Here is a 23,962-nt window from a genome sequence, read left to right as displayed (position 1 = left end):
GTGATTTTCAACATTTTTGAATATGATGTAAATGGAAATTTATATTATCAACAAACATTTATTTCAAGATAAATAAGACATGAATCATGTTTGTTTCACTGCATTTCTGGAGATTTGAGTGTGACTGCAAAGAACAAACATACATGTGCACTTTCTTCAAACTTAAGAGCTATCTGAAATAATAAAATTCATGAAATAATGTTGCTCTAAACCACAGTTCTGCATCAATAGGATTTTTTTTGTTTTAATTTTATTTATTTATTTATTTATTTATGGCTGTGTTGGGTCTTCGTTTCTGTGCGACGGCTTTCTCTAGTTGCGGCGAGCGGGGGCCACTCTTCATCACGGTGCGCGGGCCTCTCACTGTCGCAGCCTCTCTTGTTGCGGAGCACAGGCTCCAGACGCACAGGCTCAGTAGTTGTGGCTCACGGGCCTAGTTGCTCCGCGGCATGTGGGATCTTCCCAGACCAGGGCTCGAACCCGTGTCCCCTGCATTGGCAGGCAGACTCTCAACCACTGTGCCACCAGGGAAGCCCCATCAATAGGATTTTATACAACCAATAAGAAGTAAATAGATTTCAGATGAATAAATGCATTTTGCATTTTTCTTAGAGAAATAAATAGCTTATGATTAATTTTTCCAATACAAGGAGATAAATTATTCTGGTGAGCAAATATATCTCAAAATTAGAAAAAAATGAAAAAAGTATAAGAAATGTATAAATAATCACACTTGTAGTGGTAGTGAAATTTCATAGAATTAATATTAAATTCTTTATTTAGCAGTTTTCTTTTAATCCTATGCCATACAGAAAACAAATAAAATGAGTGGTGAGTTTTAGAGAAAGTAAATATTTAAAGCAGATATTTGTTTATTATTTATCATAAGCTATATAATGTCTAATTTTATTTTAACTTAGAAAGAAAAAGGAGGGCTGGCACAATGCATGTAAGCTTATAGCATAGGTTTATGTATCAAATTTGATATTATATTTATATGTACAACCGATTCATTAAAGGTTTTTTAAAATAATTATTTGTTTTTTGAGTACCATTCAGCTATATCTATATGTTACATGAAAATGATATGTTATTATGAATTCATGTGTTATTATATATGTATACATATATATGGCAAATATTTGTCTGCAATATCAAAAGTCTATTACCCAACATTTGTATACATACCATCTTAGAAGAAGAATCCTAAAGAAATCATAAACAAGAGCTTACATTTTTTTTCTAAGAGCCCCGTAACATTTCACAGTATAGTAAGTACTTTACTAAATCATATAATACTTTAGAATGTTTTTCAGACTAAACACACACCCCAACACCTTGATCTTTCTCCTAATACAAAATCTATTACATTATATAAATGTCTGGTTATTTGACATATTTTTCATCTACAACATTGGTTATGTGTACTTTCTCCCTATTTTCTCTATTAATGAACACTTTGGACATTGTTTTGTCTCTTTGCTTTCTTTCCTTCCACCCTTTCCTTTCTTCTTCATTTTTAAAAATAAATTTGGAAAGAGTTCAGTGTCAGTGACCTGTGCACAAACTACAAAAAGCCAAAGCCTTCTTCATTGATATCAGGAGACCAGACTGAGCCCAATAAGCTTCCTAAAATAGGAGCAGGACAATCTAAGCTAAGGAAGAAAGTTGGTCACTTGATGACCTTTTTGACAGTGTGTTGAATGTCCCAGGACCAAGATTTTCCTTATAGGAAGTAGCCCAGAGAGGAAAAAAGGAAGAATCTAAAGAGGAAAAAGAGGAAGGTGTGTCTCCCCAAGATATACTTACACTTAAGCATGATCCATCATGACTCTAGAACATGTTTAGCTAAAATTCATCTTCATAAATTGAGGACCATGCAAAGAACATGAACTGCGTAAAGGGAAAGCAGAAGGGACAATGGCCAAGGAAAAGTAATATTTAAGTAGAAAATATAAAGTTTTATATACATTTCTATTCTTTCTTTCTCACTTCCCTTCTAACTACCTGTAAACTGTTTCCACAAGGTTTCTTGCTGACCAGGAAACAAATCCTTCGCTACTGTATTTTTCTTTCTTATTTCATTAATTTTTTTCACCTATCATCAGCATTTCCTCCACTTAATTAAATTTTTTTTAAGTTTTTTATATTTCTCTAAGTCCTTAATTTGAAGACAGAACAATATTTTTCAAGTTTTCTTATTTTGTTAATATATGATTTAAGGTTATGTATTTCCTTCTTATTTTCACTACATTCTGCTTTAATTATTTTACATATTAATGTTGAGTTCTCCTTTGATCCATGAATTATTCAGTAGACTGCTTTCAAATTTCCTAAAGCATTATATTTATTTATCCTTTTCACCATTGATTTCAAGTTAATTATATGTCTTTACATGCAATTTCCTTGAAATGTGATACTTGTTCTATGACTTATTATGTGGGTCATAATATCTTACAGTTTTGGAAGTCAAAAGTATGAAATCAATCTCTCTGGGCTAATATCAAGGTGTTGGAGAGGCTGGTCCTTTCTGGAGGCTTTAGGTAAGAATCCATTTCTTTCCCCTCTCCACTTTCTAGATATCACCTGAATTCCTTGGCTCATTGCCCCTTTTTCCATCTTCAAGTCTAGCAGCCTAGCATCTTTAAATCTCTCTTAGACTCTTTGACCTCTGCTACTGTCATACTATCTTCTCCTCAAATGGTGACTCTCCTGATTCTTTCCCTTATTATATTGAGTTCACCTGATAATCCAAAATAATCTTCACATTTCAAGATCTTAATTTAATCATATCTGCAAAGTCCTAGCCATGTAAGGTAATCCATTTTTTAATAAGTTCTGAAGTTGGGATGTGAAAATCTTTGGTGGCAGCAGTATTTTACCACACGTGCATTCTCTAAATATTGATGGCAGGATTCTATGTATGTCTTCAAATCAAGCTTGGAGTAAGATTTCTGGGAATCAAGAAAGTTGAGACCTATAAATTTGACTGAACTATCCTTTCATGTGAACAGGAAAAATTTGCCTCTGAGAATAGTAGCAAATTATTTCAGTGGAGTATACTTACTGTGATTTTTTTTCTGCTTAATTAAGAGGGTAAACTCCAGTGGGTCCAAACTGGTCACTCCATGGTCACTTCTAGGTATCATCCAGTGTTTAATTCTGGCATGCTTAAAAGCAGCAGCAATGCCTAAGGCTTTCCAATGGGAAGACAACTGGAATAGATCTTATAATGTTAAAATAAACAAAATGAAAGTATGATCCTGCTACCTATGAGAGAATCATTCAGGATGCTGAATGGAATGGAGAGTGATCCAAAGCCTACTTTGATTCTTCAGTGACTGATAATCTTCAAATTTCTAGCCAGATGTTGATCAGTTTCCAAGGGAGACAGTAAAGATGAGAGCTGATTTAACTCTCACTGACCTAGCCCTCCTCATTCAGGCTAAACACAGGGACTACTAACAAAACCATTGTATCATTAATTAATCACATATAAAACTTAAAAGAGAATTGTGAACTCAAAATGTTATTTTATGTAAGCTAATTGGTTCCATAAAAATTAATAAACAGATAATAATGGTACTTGGAAAACAATTTCTCAAATATGTTTTATGTGTCCCAACTAGGAGTCATCTAAGCAAATCAAAATTACTCATTTATATTTTATCAGAAACCATCATTAATAAAATAATACAAAGAGCAATTTCTTTGTGAAACTTGTCTGTTAGAGTTAGATGAATTTATGAAAGAGGTTTGGCAAGGTAAGCATGACTGTCTTGCCTAAACATGTCTATATCAATTTGAAAATGAGGATGGATGGTGTATATCCCAGTCTGTGTCCAAAGCCCAAGAACCAGTTGTGCCAATATCTAACTGCAGGAGAAAATGGATGTCTTAGCTCAAGTAGAAGGACAGATTCACCCCTCCTTCCCCTTTTTGTTCTATTCAGGCCTTTAGTAGGTTGGATGATGTCCGTGCATTGGTGAGGATGAGCTTCTTTACTCAGTCTACTGATTCAAATACTCACACTAAAAGGCAAAAAAGCATTTTGAAGATACAGAAAAAGCGCCAGAACCAGACTCAGATATGGAAAGGTTGTTGGAATTATCAGAGTTAATTTAAAACAACTATAATTATTATGCTAAGGGGTCTAATGGATAAAGTAGGCAGCATGCAAGAGTATATGGGCAATGTAAGCAGAGAGAAGGGCATTCTAAGAAAAGATTTATTTGAAAAAAATGACTGAAAATTTCCCAAGTTAATGTCAAGCACAAAACCATAGATCCAGGAATCTCAAAGAACACCAGGAAAGAAAGATGGCAAAAAAATTTACTCCTAGGCATATCATAATTAAACTGCAGAAAATCAAAGATAAAGAAAAAATCTTGTAAGAAGACAGAAGAAATAAACACCTTGTCTATGGAGGAGCAAAGATAAGAATTACATTGGACTTCTCATCAGAAACCATTCAAGCAATAAGAGAGTGGAATAAAATATTTAAATTATTGAGAGAATAATAAAACCATTGAATGGTATTCTGTATCTTGAGAAATTATCTTTCAAAAGTGCAGGACAAATAAGACTTTCTCAGACAAAAAAAAATAATTGCACAGATTTGTTGCCAGTAGACCTGTGTTGGAAGAAATGTTAAAGGAAGTGCTTTGGAGAGAAGGGCATTGATATAGATCAAAAATTTGGATCTACTTTCAAAAAAGGAAAAGCATTGGAGAAGGAAAAGTGAGGATAAATAAAAACTTTCATTTTTCTTATTTTTAATTGATCAATTGTAATTGATCAGATAACAGTTCAAAATAATAATAGTAACAATCTATATAATTATATATCTTTATGGGTATATATAATACCTCATGATACAAGAGATAGGAGGAAGGGATTAGAAATATTTTGTTATTATACAGTACTCACACTACCCATAAAATGGTATATTGTTATTTGAAAGAGGTCTTGAATTAATTTAAACATATTTCACAAGATCTCTGGCAACAAAGTTTAAAAAAGTATAACTGATATGCTAAAAAACAAGAGAAAATCAAAACACATAAAAACCTCAATTAAAAGTATAAGTGGAAGAAACGCAGTGGAAGATAAAAATAGAAGCAAAGAACAAGGGCAAAAATAGAAAATAACACATATAGTAGATATTAATCCAACCATATCAATAATCATTTTATATGTCAATGGTCTAAATATAGCAACTGAAAGGCAAATATTCTCAGAGTGAATAAAAAAACAATACCCCATTATATGATGTCTATGAAAATTAGCCTTAAATTTAAAGACACATATTTTAAAAATACAGGGATGGAGAAAGATATACCATGCTAACACTAATCAAAAGTAAGCTGGAAGTAGCTTTATTAGAGACAGAGAAGACATAAGAGCAGGAAATTTACCAGTGACAAAGAGGGGTATTATATAATGATAAAGGGTTCGATTCTCCAAGAAGCAGCAAGAATCCTTAATCTGTATGTGCCTAACAATAGAGCATCAAAATACAGTAAGCAAAAGCTGAGAGAATTACAAGAAGAAATAAATTAATCCATTCTTATAGTTAAAGACTCAACACCACTTTATCAGAAATGGACAGATCCAGAAGGCAGAAAATCAATAAGGATACAGAGGAACTCATGAGTATCATCAAGCAACTGGGTATAATTGTCATCTAGGACTATGTTTTCCAACAACAACAGAATGCACATTTTCTCAGGCTCACGTAGAACATACACCAAGGTAGATCACATTATGGTCCACAAAATACACCTTAACGAATTTTAAAATATGGAAATTATACAATGTAAGCTTTCTGATCACAATGAAATTAAGCTAAAAATCGTTAACAGAAAGAAAACTGGAAAATCCCTAAATACTTGAATATTAAACAACACACTTCTAAATAACACGAGTCAAATAAAAATTTTCAAGGGAGACTAAATATATTTTGAACTAAATGAAAATGAAAACTTATCAAATTTGTGGGATGGTCAAAAGAAACGAATAGACCAGACATTTCATCAAAAAAGATATACAGGTGACAAAAAAGCATATGAAAAGATGTTCCACATCACATGTCATTCACGAAAAGCAAATTAAAATAATGAGATATCACAACTAGCCTACTTAGAATGGCCAAAATCCAGAATACTGACAACAAAAAATGCTGGTACAGTCCAACTTGTCTGGCCTCCAAGCTCAGCTGATGGGGCTGAATTTTTTTAGGATGACCTTACTTATATTTCCATTTGTTGGCTTGATATGTATTGGGGCGATACGTGTCATCCAGCAGGCTAGCCCAAGAACAGAAAGAGAGAACTACTCGAATGTGCAAATGCTTTTCAAGTCTCTGCATGTATCACATTTGCTTTTGAGTCATTGTTCAAATCTGGTTATCTGACAGAGTCATCACTCAAGAGGCAAGAAAATATGCCCAACCTATTCATAGGAGGAGCTGCAAAGTCACATTGTAAAGGGCACACAGACAGAGATGTGAAGAATTGTGGTCATTTTCTCCATTTACCACAATTGCAAGCTTGCTTTGTCGTTTAATAGATATGTAGTAGATCCTTGCTTTGTAACTTTAATACAAATTAAAATAATTCGTGATAATTTCTTCTGTCCTTTTTTTGTTCTTGTATAAGTAATAACTACCTATATAAAAAATAATGCTTATATATTCTTCTCTCTACTGGTATGACCTCATACTTATTTTTATTCTCTTAATCCATTTATCTTAATAAGACAGTGTTAAGTAATAGCAATGATGGCAGAAATGAATGACTTCATTAACTACACACACAAATATATATCATATTTGGAATGATGAAGCTACTTTACTGGAAATATTTTCATTTCATCAGAATTGATTCATTTTGTATTCATATTTTCCATGCAGAAAAAGATGAAATCATTGAGTGAAAAGGAAATTTCTACAAGCCAGAAAAGACACTCATATGGGCAAATGCAATCACTTTATTTTTTGTACTGTCTCATTTAAATGCTTATAATTTTAATAAATAGCTTATGTTTGATATTTTTCTCAGTTGTTGCTAAATAACATGTCACTGTGAAAGATAAATGCATTCCATAAATATTGAACTGTTTTATTTAATTACATTGGGCAATCCTTAAATTATGTTTTACTATCTTAAAAGCTAGTAAATACATTGTGCTAAGAATGACCAACGAAAATAAAATATTTCTTAATTTTCTTTGAAAAATATATGTTTGTGTCAGAATTTCTGCTCTTAGCTTAAGGAAGTTTCATTATAATAGTGTCCGCTTTACAGCACAATTTGTCTTGTTAAAAATGCATAAGCTAATATATCATATAAAGAATTCATAATATCCACAAAGTATTGTAATTGAAATAAATAGAATGGGATGCCAGGGTCAAAGATTAACAATATAATTAGTTGTTCAGTCCATCATTCATCTCATTAAAAATGCCACTTTAATGAAAAATATATAAATATAAAATTTCACAAAATGGTGATATATTTTAGATTGATTTATTAGATAGAAATTTTCAAATTATTATTTAAAGAAGTTGCTGAAATGTTTTACCAAATCAGCAACAACTATAATACAATAAATTCATTTCTTAAATATCATTGAAATGTCATGCTGATACCGTGCTTGGTTACATAATTAAAAATTGAAGAATCCCAAACCTATAAATCCTGGGCACCAATAAGATTAACCTTCACTGACTCACTGTCTACCCCAATCCACTCTATGTATGTATTACGTTATCTCAAGTCCTGGGGCAATAACTATATGAGATCACAAGAGCAGGGAGCTTTAGCAGTTTGAAACTTAAGACAAGTTATTTTATTTAAAGCACCCCAAAGCTTTGGGTCTCAGGCATTGTCCAGGCCATGACTCTAACATACAAATGTGAAAAGTGAAGAATTCAGGATGAGGTGATATCTAGCTCCTATATTCTTCCTATAGATTTGTTTCCATGGAATGCTCTAAGTAAAACTAAAGTCTGGAAACAGGTTAATATACATTTTACTTAAGTCAATTAGGAAGAAAATAGACAAAGCCTATTCAGGCAAAGCCATCCTCCTTTGCTTGATAATAAAGGAGGTAAGAGAATGTTTACATCAATTCTCAGACTCATAATTACTGATACACATAAACTTCAACCATGTTGTATAATTACGGCATGTTCCTTGGCAAAAGAGGAAGGAAGAAAACTTCTCTAGTGCTATAAGGATGGTAACAAATTCAATATCTCTGGGATTAAGACTATGTCTTAGTTGTTCCTATTTGGCTAGCCCAAATTATTATTATTTTTTGCTTTAATATTCTTGCCCAAGCCAATAAGAGAATGCACTGGGATGGTTCCTATTCACTAATTCAAAGGTGTAGACTATGTATCCTAGAGGAGAAAGACTGGAGAAATGTACTGATGATGAGCGAAAAAAAAGGTAATGCAAAAAATACCCAGAGTGAGTATTTGTCAGGATCCAGGGCCGAGAACAGAGCCAGGTTTTGTACCCACACTCAAGGTCAGCAGCATAACCTCTGAAAGAATAGCCCACAGTTTACCTAGGGTAGTTAGATCCTAGGTATTGAAATACAACCATTTTGAAGATTTTTCTGTTCAATCAAGGAATGACAGGGTAAAGAACCACTGGTTTTCAGATTTGGGAAAGGGACTCAGAAGATTTCATGATAGACTAGAAATGAGACTTTCTCTAAGCATGGGGGCAGGACTCCCACATTTCCATGTGACCTTGAGAAAGGGGTATGTTCCAATTCCCAGGTGCATTAATTTACTATTGCAGTTGTAACAAATTACAACAAACCTAGCGTCTTAATACAGCACAAATTTATTAAAGTATAGTGCTGGAAGTCAGAAGTACAAAATCAGTCTCACTGTCCAAAACTAAGCTGTTAGAAGAGCTAATTCATTCTGGAGGGTGCAGGGGAGAACCTGTTTCTTTACCTTTCCTAGCTTCCAGAGGCTACCCTTATTTCATGACTTGTGACTCCTTCCTACATATTGAAAGCCAGCAGCAATGTAGCACCTTCAAATCTCTCTCTGCTTCTCGCATCACATCACCTTTTTCTCTTTGCTTCTTAATCACATTGCCCCTGTGTCTCCTTCTTAAAAGACCCTTTGTATTACTTGGGACCCATCCAGAAAATCCAAAATAATCTTCCTATCTGAAAATCCTTAATCTATGCACATCTGCAAACTCTTATGCCATGTAAATTAACATATTCACAGGTTCCAAGGATTAGGTCATTGATGTCTTTGGGTATTTTATTCAGTCTATCACACCAAGGATATTAAAATTATTACTATTTTCACAGGAGAAAAATCGAGAAGGGAATTTAATTTGAATAAATTATTTCTTAAAAGTGGACTTTCCTGGCACCCATTTGTTTATAAACTAAATTCACCTTCATATCATTTATAGTTATAGGCCAGTCTATATTTCTGTTTATATTTAAAAGTGCTACCAAGTTTAATTATTAATAATTTTCCTTTGAATAACCTATATTTGATGGTAACAGTACTTTCACTAGAGTTTGGAGTTTATTTCTGCTTTTATTTCTATAATCGATTTTTTATTTATTTAGTGTATTTTCCTTTGTAATAATTTCAGAAGCTATGATTTATAGTCTTATAATTTTTAACTATACTAAAATACATACCTGTCATAAAATTAAAATGTTAAAATAATCACTAAATCCCTTTGGTTATCACTCAAAATGAGTGTATTTAATATATTCAGAATAATTCTGTGCAGTTTTACTAACTTGATTTTCCCACGCACAGTATTTGATAGTGATTATTCCATGTTAAAATATTGTCATTGTCTGAGTTGTATTTCACCAAACTTTGTATGTTGAAGTCCTAACCCCATGTACCTCAGAATGTGACTGTATTTAGAATCTTAAAAAGGGGTAATTAAGTTAAAATGTTGTCATTGAGGTGGGCCCTTATAAAAAGAGGAAATTTGGACCCAGACACACACAGAAGAAAGACCACGAGAAGATAAAGCAAGAAGATGGCCATCTATAAGCCAAGGAGAGAGGTCTCAGAAGAAAATAAATCTGCTAATACCTTGATCTAAGACTTTTAGCCTCCAGAACTGTGAGAAAGTAAATTTCTGTTAAGCCACCCAGTCTGGGGTACTTTGCTATGTCAGTCCTAGCAAATGAATACAAACATTAATATAAATTTTACTGATTTTAACAGTGTGTAGTATACCATACTATGGATACATCATTGTTTATACCTCTATGACTATTGATAATTATATACATTTAGATAATCTAAATGGTCAGGTGCTTTAAACCAAGAGTTTTAACTTTCACGACAACTGGCTACAGAGGTGAGTTAATGATTACTATTTCACATATTATTTGATGGTTTCTAAAAGCTGATAGTTTATTTTTTTTCTATTTTATTTTTCTTTGAGAGTAATGTCTACATTTTCCCACATCAAAGCAAATATCCATGTACTCTGTACAGGTTTCTATAGTTTGTGTTAAGACCAAGGCCAGTTTACACTAGTTGACATTTCTCTCACTTCTTTACACATTCTTCACTTTAAAATACCTCCTAATATTCTGATTTGTTTTTGTTTCAATTCCAGGTCTTAGATTTGAATTTTTCTTCATATTACATGTCTGTGGGGTATTTTATCAAAATATCAGGAAGAAGATACAGTAAATGCCTGAGTTCAAAATATCTTGAAAAAATCGAACAACTAAATAATTTTTAAAACTTTAATGAAGTAATAAACTAATATACAAGTCATATAACCACATTTTTATTGCTCTGTTAAAATTACGTTTACTCAAATTATTCTCTTATAAAACCAATCTACCAGAATGCATGCAACTCCAAGTTGTCAATAAAAAGCTGAAAATTTTCCTTAAACACCAATGATTTGAGTAAATAGCCAAGTATAGAATATTGTATTTTATTTCAGATATTTGTCTTATATTTAATGGATGCTTAAGAAATTTTTAAAATGCCCTTCAATTTTGAACACGTTAGGAAGAAGAAAAATATAATTACTTTTAAACTGCGCCGACACCCATAATTTTATACAGTATTCCTGCAAAATGTTGTTTTTAAATGTATCGGTATGAAGACGTTACCATCCTTCAATTCAAAAGTAATGCAGAGGAAGTGGCGGTGCGAGGGCTGCGGCACAGCTAGCGGAGCCGCGGTCCGGACCGCAGCGCGTGCCCGAAGCTCTCCGCCTTCCCCCGCCCGCCAGCCCGAGGCAGCCCGAGCCCAGCCCGCGGCCCCGGCAGCAGCCCCGAGAGCACCCCAGTAGCAGCGCCGTGGCCGCGTGGAACGCCTACAACGACAACGTCATGGCGGAAGGGACCTGTCAGGACGCGGCCATCGTGGGCTATAAGGACTTGCCCTCCGTCTGGGCAGCCGTCCCCGGGAAAACCTTCGTCAACATCACGCCAGCTGAGGTCGGTGCCCTGGTTGGCAAAGACCGGTCAAGTTTTTACGTGAATGGGCTAACGCTTGGGGGCCAGAAATGGTCTGTGATCCAGGACTCACTGCTGCAGGACGGAGAATTTACCGTGGATCTTCGTACCAAGAGCACCTGCAGAGCCGCCGCCTTCAATATCATTGTTGCCCTGAATGCCAAGACGCTAGTCCTGCTGATGGGCAAAGAAGGTGTACAGGGTGGTATGATCAACAAGAAATGTTATGAAATGGCCTCCCACCTGCGGCGTTCCCAATACTGACCTCAGCTGTCCCTCCCCGCCCCCCGCTCCCCACTGCTTTTGCACAGCTCTCCATCCCACACACACGTACACCATTTTTATTTTGGGGGCCATTACCCCACACCCCTTATTGCTGCCAAAACCACATGGGCTGGGGGCCCGGGCAGGAAGGACAGACACCCTTCTCCCAACCCATGCCCCTCCTGTGTGTGGTTTGAAAATTCTTCTGTTTTGGGTTTTTTTTTCCCCAATAAAAATGATTATACTAAAAAAAAATAATAAAAATCCAACTGTACCCGTATATGTCTTTTTTTTTTAAACATCTTTATTGGAATATAATTACTTTACAATGGTGTGTTAGTTTCTGCTTTATAACAAAGTGAATCAGCTATACATATACATATATCACCATATCTCCTCCCTCTTGCATCTCCCTCCCACCCTCCCTATCCCACCCCTCTAGGTGGTCACAAAGCACCAAGCTGATGTCCCTGTGCTATGCAGCTGCTTCCCACTAGCTATCTATTTTATATTTGGTAGTGTATATATGTCCATGCCACTCTCTCACTTCGTCCCAGCTTACCCTTCCCCCTCCCCGTGTGCACAAGTCCACTCTCTATGTCTGCATCTTTATTCCTGTCTTACCCCTAGGTTCTTCAGAACCATTGTTTTTTTGTTTTTAGATTCCATATATATGTGTTAGCGTACGGTATTTGTTTTTCTATTCCTGACTTACTTCACTCTGAATGACAGACTCTTGGTCCACCCACCAAAATACAAATAGCTCAATTTTGTTTCTTTTTTATGGCTGAGTAATATTCCATTATATTTATGTGCCACATCTTCTTTATCCATTCATCTGTCGATGGACACTTAGGTTACTCCAATGTCCTGGCTATTGTAAATAGTGCTGCAATGAACATTGTGGTACATGACTCTTTTTGAATTATGGTTTTCTCAGTGTATATGCCCAGTAGTGGGATTGCTGGGTCATATGGTAGTTCTATTTTTATGTTTTTAAGGAACCTCCGTACTGTTCTCCACAGTGTGTGTATCAAATACATTCCCACCAACAGTGTATGAGGGTTCCCTTTTCTCCACACCCTCTCCAGCATTTATTGTTTCTAGATTTTTTGATGATGGCCATTCTGACTGGTGTGAGGTGATACCTCATAGTAGTTTTGATTTGCATTTCTCTAATGATTAGTGATGTTGAGCATCCTTGCATGTGTTTGATGGCAATCTGTATATCTTCTTTGGAGAAATGTCTATTTAGGTCTTCTGCCCATTTTTGGATTGGGTTATTTGTTTTTTTGATATTGAGCTGCATGAGCTGCTTGTAAATTTTGAAGATTAATCCTTTGTCAGTTGCTTCATTTGCAAATATTTTCTCTCATTCTGAGGGTTGTCTTTTTGTCTTGTTTATGTTTTCCTTTGCTGTGCAAAAGCTTTTAAGTTTCATTAGGTCCCATTTGTTTATTTTTGTTTTTATTTCCATTTCTCTAGGAGGTGGGTCAAAAAGGATCTTGCTGTGATTTACGTCATAGAGTGTTCTGCCTATGTTTTCATCTAAAAGTTCTATACTCTCTGGCCTTACATTTAGGTCTTTAATCCATTTTGAGTTTGTTTTTGTGTATGCTGTTAGGGAGTGTTCTGATTTCATTCTTTTACATGTAGCTGTCCAGTTTTCCCAGCGCCACTTATTGAAGAGGCTGTCTTTTCTCCATTTTATGTTCTTGCCTCCTTTGTTGTAAATTAGGTGACCATATGTGCGTTGGTTTATCTCTGGGCTTTCTAGCCTGTTCCATTGATCTATATTTCTGTTTTTGTGCCAGTACTGTACTGTCTTGATTACTGTAGCTTAGTTGTACAGTCTGAAGTCACGGAGCCTGATTCCTCCAGCTCCGTTTTTCTTTTTCAAGATTGCTTTGGCTATTCGGGATCTTTTGTGTTTCCATACAAATTGTGCAATTTTTTGTTCTAGTTCTGTGAAAAATGCCATTGGTAATTTGATAGGGATTGCATTGAATCTGTAGATTGCTTTGGGTAGTATAGTCATTTTCACAATGTTGATTCTTCCAATCCAAGAACATGGTATATCTCTCCGTTTGTATCATCTTTAATTTTTTCATCAGTGTCTTATACTTTTCTGCATACAGGTCTTTTGTCTCTTTATGTAGGTTTATTCCTAGGTACTGTATTCCTTTTGTTCCAATGGTAAATAGGAGTGTTTCCTTAATTTCTCTTTCAGATTTTGCATCATTTGTGTATAGGAATGCAAGAGATTTCTGTGCATTAATTTTGTATCCTGCTACTTTACCAAATTCATTGATTAGATCTAGTAGTTTTCTGGTAGCATCTTTAGGAGTCTCTATGTATAGTATCATGTCATCTGCAAACAGTGACAGCTTTACTTCTTCTTTTCTGATTTGGATTCCTTTTATTTCTTTTTCTTCTCTGATTGCTGTGGCTAAAAATTCCAAAACTATGTTGAATAACAGTGGTGAGAGTGGACAACCTTGTCTTGTTCTTGATCTTAGTGGAAATGGTTTCAGTTTTTTACCATTGAGAATGATGTTGGCTGTGGGTTTGTCATATATGACCTTTAATATGTTGAGGTAAGTTCCCTCTATGCCTACTTTCTGGAGGGTTTTTATCATAAATGGATGTTGAATTTTGATGAAAGCTTTCTCTGCATCTATTGAGATGATCATAAGGTTTTTATGCTTCAGTTTGTTAATATGGTGTATCACATTGATTGATTTGCATATATTGAAGAATCCTTGCATTCCTGGGATAAACCCCACTTGATCATGGTGTATGATGCTTTTAAAGTGCTGTTGGATTCTGTTTGCTAGTATTTTGTTGAGGATTTTTGCATCTATGTTCATCAGTGAATTTGACCTGCAGTTTTCTTTCTTTGTGACATCTTTGTCTGGTTTTGGTATCAGGGTGATAGTGGGCTCTTACAATGAGATTGTGAGTGTTCCTCCTTCTGCTATATTTTGGAAGAGTTTGAGAAGGATAGGTGTTAGCTCTTCTCTAAATGTTTGATAGAATTCGCCTGTGAAGCCATCTGGTCCTGGGCTTTTGTTTGTTGGAAGATTTTTAATCACAGTCTCAATTTCAGTGCTCGTGATTGGTCTGTTTATATTTTCTATTTCTTCCGGGTTCAGTCTCAGAAGTTTGTGCTTTTCTAAGAATGTGTCCATTTCTTCCAGGTTGTCCATTTTATTGGCATATAGTTGTCTGTAGTAATCTCTCATGGTCCTTTGTATTTCTGCAGTGTCAGTTATTACTTCTCCTTTTTCATTTCTAATTCTGATGAATTGACTCTTCTCCCTTTTTTTCTTGATGAGTCTAGTTAATGGTTTATCAATTATGTTTATCTTCTCAAAGGACCAGCTTTTAGTTCTGTTAATCTTTGCTATTGTTTCCATCATTTCTTTTTCCTTTATTTCTGATCTGATCTTTATGACTTCTTTCCTTCTGCTAGCTTTGGGCTTTTTTTTTTTTTTTCTTCTTCTTCTTTCTCTAATTGCTTTAGGTGTACAGTTAGGTAGTTTATTTGAGATGTTTCTTGTTTCTTGAGGTACGATTGTTTTGCCATAAACTTCCCTCTTAGAACTGATTTTGCTGCATCCTATAGGATTTGGGTCATCATGTTTTCATTGCCATTTGTTTCTAGGTATTTTTTGATTTCCTCTTTGATTTCTTCAGTCATCTCTTGGTTATTTAGTAGTGTATTTTTTAGACTCCATCTGTTTGTATTTTTTACAAATTTTTTCCTGTAATTGATATTTAGTCTCATAGCGTTGTGGTCGGAAAAGATACCTGATACAATTTCAATTCTCTTAAATTTACCAAGGCTTGATTTGTGACCCCAGATATGATCTATCCTGGAGAATGTTCCATGAGCACTTGAGAAGAAAGTGTACTCTGATATTTTTGGATGAAATGTCCTATAAATATCAATTAAGTCCATTTTGTTTAATGTATCATTTAAAGCTTGTGTTTCCTTATTTATTTTCATTTTTGTTTATCTGTCCATTGGTGAAAGTGGGGTGTTAAAGTCCCCTACTATAATTGTGTTACTGTTGATTTCCCCTTTTATGGCTGTTAGCATTTGCCTTATGTATTGAGGTGCTCCTATGTTGGGTGCATAAATATTTACCATTGTTATATCTTCTTTTTGGATTGATCCCTTGATCATTATGTAGTGTTCTTCTTTGTCTCTTGCAATAGTCTTTGCTTTAAAGTCTATTTTGTCTGATATGAGATTTGCTACTCCAGCTTTCTTTTGATTTCCATTTGCATGGAATAACTTTTTCCATTCTCTCACTTTCTGTCTGTATGTGTCCCTAGGTCGAAAGTGAGTCTCCTGTAGACAGCATATATATGGGTATTGTTTTTGTATCCATTCAGCCAGTTTATGTCTTTTGGTTGGAGCCTTTAACCCATTTACATTTAAGGTGGTTATCGATATGTATGTTCCTATTACCATTTTCTTAATAGTTTTGGCTTTGTTATTGTAGGTCTTTTCCTTCTCTTGTGTTTTCTGCCTAGAGAAGTTCCTTTAGCTTTTTTTGTAAGGCTGGTTTGGTCATGCTGAATTCTCTTAGCTTTTGCTTGCCTGTAAGTTTTTTAATTCCTCTGTCGAATCTGAATGAGATCCTTGCTGGCTAGAATAATCTTGGTTGTAGGTTTTTCCCTCTCATTACTTTAAATATGTCCTGCCACACCCTTCTGGCTTGCAGAGTTTCTGCTGAAAGATCAGCTGTTAACATTATGGGGGTTCCCTTGTATATTATTTGTTGTTTTTCCCTTGTTGCTTTTAATATTTCTTCTTTGTATTTAATTTTTGATAGTTTGATTAATATGTGTCTTGGCATGTTTCTCCTTGGATTTATCCTGTATGAGACTCTCTGTGCTTCCTGGACTTGATTGAATATTTCCTTTCCCATATTAGGGAAGTTTTCAGCTATAATCTCTTCAAATATTTTCTCAGTCCCTATCTTTTTCTCTTCTTCTTCTGGGATCCCTATAATTCGAATGTTGGTGCACTTAATATTGTCACAGAGGTTTCTGAGACTGTCTCAATTCTTTTCATTCTTTTTTCTTTATTCTGCTCTGCAGTAGTTATTTCCACTATTTTATCTTCCAGGTCACTTATCTGTTCTTCTGCCTGTTATTCTGCTATTGATTCCTTCTAGAGAATTTTTAATTTCATTTATTGTGCTGTTCACAATTGTTTCTTTGTTCTTTAGTTCTTCTAGGTCCTTGTTAAACGTTTCTTGTATTTTCTCCATTCTATTTCCAAGATTTTGGATCATCTTTACCATCATTACTCTGAATTCTTTTTCAGGTAGACTGCTTATTTCCTCTTCATTTGTTTGATCTGGTGGTGTTTTACCTTGCTCCTTCATCTGCTGTGTGTTTCTCTGTCTTCTCATTTTGCTTAACTTACTGTATTTGAGATCTTTTTGCAGGCTGCAAGTTTGTAGTTCCTGTTGTTTTTGGTGTCTGCCCCCAGTGAGTAAGGTTGATTCAGTGGGTTGTGTAGGCTTCCTGGTGGAAGGGACTGGTGCCTGTGTTCTGGTGGATGAGGCTGGAACTTGTCTTTCTGGTGGGCAGGACCACATCCAGTGGTGCGTTTTGGTGTGTCTGTGACCTTATTATGATTTTAGGCAGCCTCTCTGCTAATGGGTGGGGTTGTTTTCCTGTCTTTCTAGTTGTTTGGCATAGGGTGTCCAGCATTGTAGCTTGCTGCTCCTTGAGTGGAGCTGGGTCTTAGCACTGAGATGGAGACCTCTGGTAGAGTTTTCACCATTTGATATTACGTGGAGCTGGGATGTCTCTGATGGTCCAATGTCCTGAACTTGGCTCTCCCACCTCAGAGGCACAGGCTTGACATCCAGCCGGAGCACCAAGACCCTGTTAGCCACACGGCTACAATTAGAGTTGAAGTACCTCCCTTATAAGGCTGCTGGGCAGATGCAGTGAAGTCATCTTTGTCATCTTCCCAGATCAGGTCTGATAGCTGGTGCCTGTAAATCTCATGAGGCCAATCTCAGATGCTAGTTTCTATTCCAGTAGAGCTGAGACTGCTAAGTTTTCACTGCAAATTTTATGCTGTCGTACCTCCTATCCCTGCTCCCCAGCCATGCACACACAGAGGAACCGTCCTGCTCTCTACAGCACAGCTACTCACACTGCTCTCATATATGTCTTATTTTTGTATTCGAAGTTGCACTTTCTCTTTCCCTTTCCTTGGTGACATTCATTAAAAGCATATCTCTATTGCTCATGTTTTTCAATGAAAACACTTTTAATTGATAACAATTGTTTGCTTCACCTTTGGTTTTATATTTTGTTATTTTCTACTTACTTGAATTTATCTGTTATTCATATTTTCTTTTTGCATTAAAAATCCCATTTCATACTTTTGATTTTTCATCTTTTTCTATAAATATGATTTATTCTTTAAGTGTTCTGATTTCTGCTATTGACATATTGTTAATATGTCATTCATTTATAGATGTTCCTTTGTTCTTTTATTGCATGGAAATTACATAAATCAGTCTTCAACATGAATCAAATTTCATATTCTGTGCAATTCTTCCACATGAATAAATGTATAATTATTAAAGAATATTATAGGAGACCATACTTATAAGACCAACACTTTAACATGGCTCAGAATGACCACTGGTCCCTTTCAGCTTCATTCTCTACCACATTTCCCCTTGCTCTGTAGGATTTAGCTCTTATTTCCATTGTTTGAATTTGTGAACACCCATCTCAGGGCCACTGAGGATGCTATTCTACCTGGATGCACTTCCTCCCCTGTCCTAACCTAGTTGTTGGTGCATTCTTTAGATGTGAATTATGATGAACTTTAACATGGACGGACATTTTAAAAATACTGCTTACTTTATAAAACTTTTAAAAAATATTAATAGTTAAATATGTGATTCGTTCATAGAAACAAAATATATTTTAATGGGGTAAGTGATTTTGCAATGTTTGATATAATTGCCATCTTCAATAGGTAAAAGTGTAAACATTTTTCAAAGTAGATTGTGACCAAAAGAATGTTTTATACTTTTGATTAAGAAAATAAATATTTAAATCTTGAGCACAGCTGGTAGGATATCAGGTAAAACTCAAGTATGTATCATGTTATAGTTTACCCCATACACTGACTGAAAAATTACTATTCAGTTAATTTTTTATCTCCTATCAAAAATATTTTATTCATAAGATGAAATCAATTTTTGTTTTTCAACTTGGTCATTTTACATATGGAAGAAAGGGATTTCCTCAGATCCGATTAATTTGTCAACAATAGTAAATATAAATCAAATAATATAATGATAAAGGTTAAAGTAAATACAATTAAATTAGATTATTTAAAAGCATCAATATATTCAATAAATATACTGATTATAAATGTTTGTTGATTCCAAAAATCTAAGGTTTATGTGTAATTTTTAAAAAATAATTGACAGTTCCTTAGGAGATATAACTTCTAATATCTGTGGAGAAGAAGATTTAAAAGTATTAATTGCTGATTTTACAGTATATATTTCCACTCAAATGTTTTAACGAAAAAGATTATTGTGGTGTACATATAGCAGGCATAGAGAAATGTGTTTAGCTAATATTTTTAAGAGTTAAGAGGTAGATGCATTATTTTACGTAAGTAGATTAGAGGAGATTTCTGCATAATTTAATATTAAAGATATTACTGCTATGGCAATGATTCTGCATTAATATAATGTCTTTCTATTTATGTACTCATAAATCCCATAGAGCAAGTATTGATACATGTTCCCTGTAAAGCAAATGGATATGGTTCATAAGAGTGCTGAGCTCCTTTACAACCTCATGACACCATAGACTCTGGTTGTTACTCTTTTGAATGGAATGACCATGGTTCATAGGATTTATGGGTAATCTTTATCAGTGTTGTATTTTGGAAGTTATAGCTCCTGTGGATATGTTACCTTCTATTATAACGCTTACAAACCACACCAGTTTATTTTCAAGGGGCTTAAAATAGCCATAGCTAATGCCACAAGAATTTCCTTACTGTGGTTATAATACTTTATTCCCTAGAAGTTATAGATTGAGTGACAGTTAATTCCTATGTATGTATAAAATGTATTATTCTATTATTTAATCAGTTTTGTGTGTGTGGGTGCTGGTCTGTACCATTAATTATTTTAACTTTCTTCTATAATATGTATGTGTGTTTAATTTAAAAAAATAAAGTGGTACATGGTACACTCAAGTCGACATATGTGTTTTGTTTTAGATAAATTAAAATGGCAAGGGCTTCCCTGTGGCGCAGCGGTTGAGAATCTGCCTGCCAATGCAGGGGACACGGGTTCGCGCCTTGGTCTGGGAAGATCCCACATGCCGCGGAGCAACTAGGCCCGTGAGCCACAACTACTGAGCCTGCGCATCTGGAGCTTGTGCTCCACGACAAGAGAGGCCGTGACAGTGAGAAGCCCGCGCACCACGATGAAGAGTGGACCCCGCTTGCCGCAACTAGAGAAAGCCCTCACACAGAAACGAAGACCCAACACAGCCAAAAATAAATATAAATAAATAATTTTAAAAAATTGTTTTAATTAAAATGGCAAGTATAACCAAACTGTTGACATTTTATCTCAAAATATTTCATTCCATTTCGTTTTTATAGATATAGCACACATATTAAAATAAAAATATTAACAAAATGTTATTTATATTCTCAGAAATTGTTAAACATTACTTTGCTACTTTTCTGGAGCACCATTTCTGCAAAAAAAAATTTTAAATGATTTTCATGTTTTTGTGATTAATTATTTAAAAATATCATATAATAGGTATTTATTTTAATGCTGTTTCCTACATTTAAATCTTTAATTATTTTCCCTTTTACAAATAATTTTATTTTGCTTTTTAAAGTTTTATTTTGTTTTTTATACTTGAAAAAAGTTTAGTTTCTAAACCATATTATTTCTAAGCTATTGATTTAGTCGTATACTACAATTCATAACACATCATGATTCATTCTCATTTTATCTTAGACATTTGTGACTTTCATTTCAAGGTAAATGATCTTCAGCAAGACACAGTTACCACAGGAAATAAATTATAATTTTACCAAATAAAAGCTCTAATTTGTATTCTCAGTAAAATTTTAGGATATTGTATCCAAAAATAAGAAGCTATACTTTGAAAAAAGTACAATTATACAACCTAACGTGTTCATAATGTTAAAGAACAGGAGGGCTAGAATAAAGTTCTCAGTAGAATGAGGACTGAATGAATATAATATTTGCTTTCCAAAAGGTAACTTAGAAAATTAGATTACATATCTTATAAAGAAAAAAATACTGAGAAAGATGGAAGAAAAGATAACACAATCAAAGAATGTTACTTATCAAGTCACTTATTTAATATGAATAAGCTGAAAAAAGATGAATAAAATTAAAACCAATGTAAAACTAAAACATTAAAATTGGAGAAATTTTTGTCTACAGATCAAAAGTATTAATGTAGAATTCATAAAAACAAACAAAAAAACCCATAGCAAAATAAAAACCAAATAATTACCCTCATCTGAAAAGTACGTTCTGTTAAAACTAATGCGAAAATCAAAGCACAAAAAATGAGTAATAAACAAACAAAATACATGCTGTCTAATAAAGAAAGTTAATAAAATTGCAATTATATTTTCCAAGTGTGAGTAGTGATTTGTTAAAACAGATTAGAATGGTTTCCATGTCATTCCCTCTTAATATACTTAAAGATTTTCCATTGCTTTAGAAAAAAATTGAATCTCCTTACAGGAGCCTACCAAACCCTGAATATTCTGCCACTGTTTAACTTTCTGAATGTATCAAAGGCCAGCCTTTCTTTTACTCATTAATTTCTAGACTAACTTCTGAGCACACTAGTGCTTTCAAGACTAAAAGACAATTGGCATACTGTTCCATCTATTTGGAATTCATTGCTCACAAGTCTGCCTGTTTTCTGCCTTTACATCTTTCAAGGCTTACATTAAGTCCTTCACTAAGTTTCTTTTATTTGACATGACTTTGTAATATTTATTTTAGAATCCTTTTTGGTTAAATTCATAGCACACCACTTAATGTGTAATTACACATTTGTTTATCATTGTTTCTTTCTGTACTTAGAACCTGTTTACCTGTTTACTGTCTGAATCATGGAATGCTAAATTTCATGAAGCCAGGGACCTTACCTATCTGGTTTACCAGACTTAAGACAATATGTTCAACAGATGAGATTCTTAGAAATTAATTGGAGGGTCAGAAGAGATGAAAAAGGGAGGTGAGTAACCTAGCTGCTATCTAAATTAAAAATAATAGGTGCCTGGATTAAGAGAGAAAGAGTGAAAATTAAAAGAAAAGAATGGACTCAAATATGTTTTGGAGGTAGAATCAATCATGTGTAATCTAAAAATAATACATATATTAAATAAATAAATAATACCCTAAGTATTATTATTTAATAACCCAAGTTAGGTATATATTTTGACCTTTTGCTCCATTCACTATACTGTGCTTATCATGGACACACACACACATACACACCGGCATGCATGCACCCAGACACACGTGATTTCTCCTTGGTCTTAGATTATACATGATTGATTTTTTTATGACTGATCCCTATTTTTGAAGTTATCTACAGTGCCATATCTTTAACTTGTATTCCAAATAAGCTATAAAAATAAATTCTTCCTTTCCTTTGACTCCCACATTTGTCAATATCTTTCTAGATTCTATGTAATTTAATTTCCAATATTTACATCTATGTTTTTTCTCGATGATGCAGATCAAATGTCAAATATTCTGGTGAATAATAGTAGCAATAATATGCAATCCAATACTTCATCTATGTTTTTCTCTTCTGACTATGGAGGGGATTTTTCTGTGTTACTGTTTAGATATTATCAGACTACCACAGAGTGTTATTTTTCACTATGTTCCCATAGTTTCCTTTTCTGACTAGATTAAATATAGCAGTCCTTTTGAAGGAATATGATGCAGTTTAGAATTAAGAATGAGCATAATGCTTAAGACAAAAAATATTTTAAAGCAATATTAAATGACACAGCAAGGCCTAAAAGACCTTTATTTTTATATCAGTCAGGTAATTTAAGTTTTATGTAAGAGAATATTAACTTAAATTCAATCAAAAAGTAAAAAGGGTTTTTGTAGTTATTGGCTTAACTGCAAATAATTAAGGTTGGACATATTGCAAGTGATGCAGAATCAAGACTAAATTAGCATTTCTGTGATCCTCTTGGAATTTCATCACTCATTGTGTTGGCTTCATCCTCTGAGTGACTGAAGTAATTTCATGTACCATATTTATACACCAAACTTCTAAGGGGAAGACTATTTGTGGCCCAGACTTACCACATAATGTTCTGATATCCGCACTGATTTTTGCTCTTGTATCAAAATTTGCAGACTGAATAATACATCTCATCCCATTGACTGGTTTAGGAGGGTGCATACTGAACAAATCACCTTGACAAGATATGATTATGTTGAATAGTTCAGTGATTTTCAATACTGGTTTTTATAGTAGAATCATGTGTGAACAAAATATATTGGTGCTAGGAATCATGTCTTAGATCTACTCAATCAACCTCCAAACCTGAATATTTTTTAAAAATCTTTTCAAATACTCTGTTATATAACATAGACTGAATGCCCCTTAGGTTTAGATTTAGTCCTTTAGAGATCACACTTATAATTGTGGATCAGATTTAATCCCATCCCACAGAACACTAAAGTTTGGCTAGTGAGAAAGTAGAGCTTCCTCTACTTTTCTCAGTAGTAGGAGAGAAAATTACCGAGGAGGGAAAAATCAACTTGTAAATACCTTAGTTCAAGTAGGGCAACATAATTTATTCTTTTTTGTCACTATTCCATCTTCAGTAGTGTATAGTGTATAGTTGATTTAGTTTTGGAATCTTTGCAGAGCCAATCCAAGATGCAATATTGAGATACTTTCCATGATTACATTAAGTTAAAGCGTCACAGAATTGGTTGATTTGTTTGAATGTAAATTTGAGAAATTATAGTAAAAAACAACTCATTGATATAGTTTATAATCATTTTTCCCCCCAATAAGTTTTTATTTAAAAACTTATAATGAATTATGCTACATTCATGGTGTAACCAACAGT

At 34.1% G+C, this 23,962-nt stretch overlaps 1 pseudogene across 1 annotated transcript; it reads left to right on the top strand.

Moving 5' to 3' along the window:
- The first annotated feature begins 11,175 nt into the window (after positions 1 to 11,175).
- Positions 11,176 to 20,370, top strand: LOC309656876 (profilin-1 pseudogene; annotated as a pseudogene). The gene has a single exon. The product of its transcript is annotated as a profilin-1 pseudogene (transcript).
- The last annotated feature ends 3,592 nt before the right edge of the window (positions 20,371 to 23,962 follow it).

The sequence above is a fragment of the Balaenoptera physalus genome (assembly GCF_965194825.1).
Source record: "Balaenoptera physalus genome assembly, chromosome: 3".
In the NCBI taxonomy this organism is placed as follows: Eukaryota; Metazoa; Chordata; class Mammalia; order Artiodactyla; family Balaenopteridae; genus Balaenoptera; species Balaenoptera physalus.
Note: the sequence above shows the minus strand (reverse complement) of the source record. Positions and strands in the feature narration are given on the sequence as shown.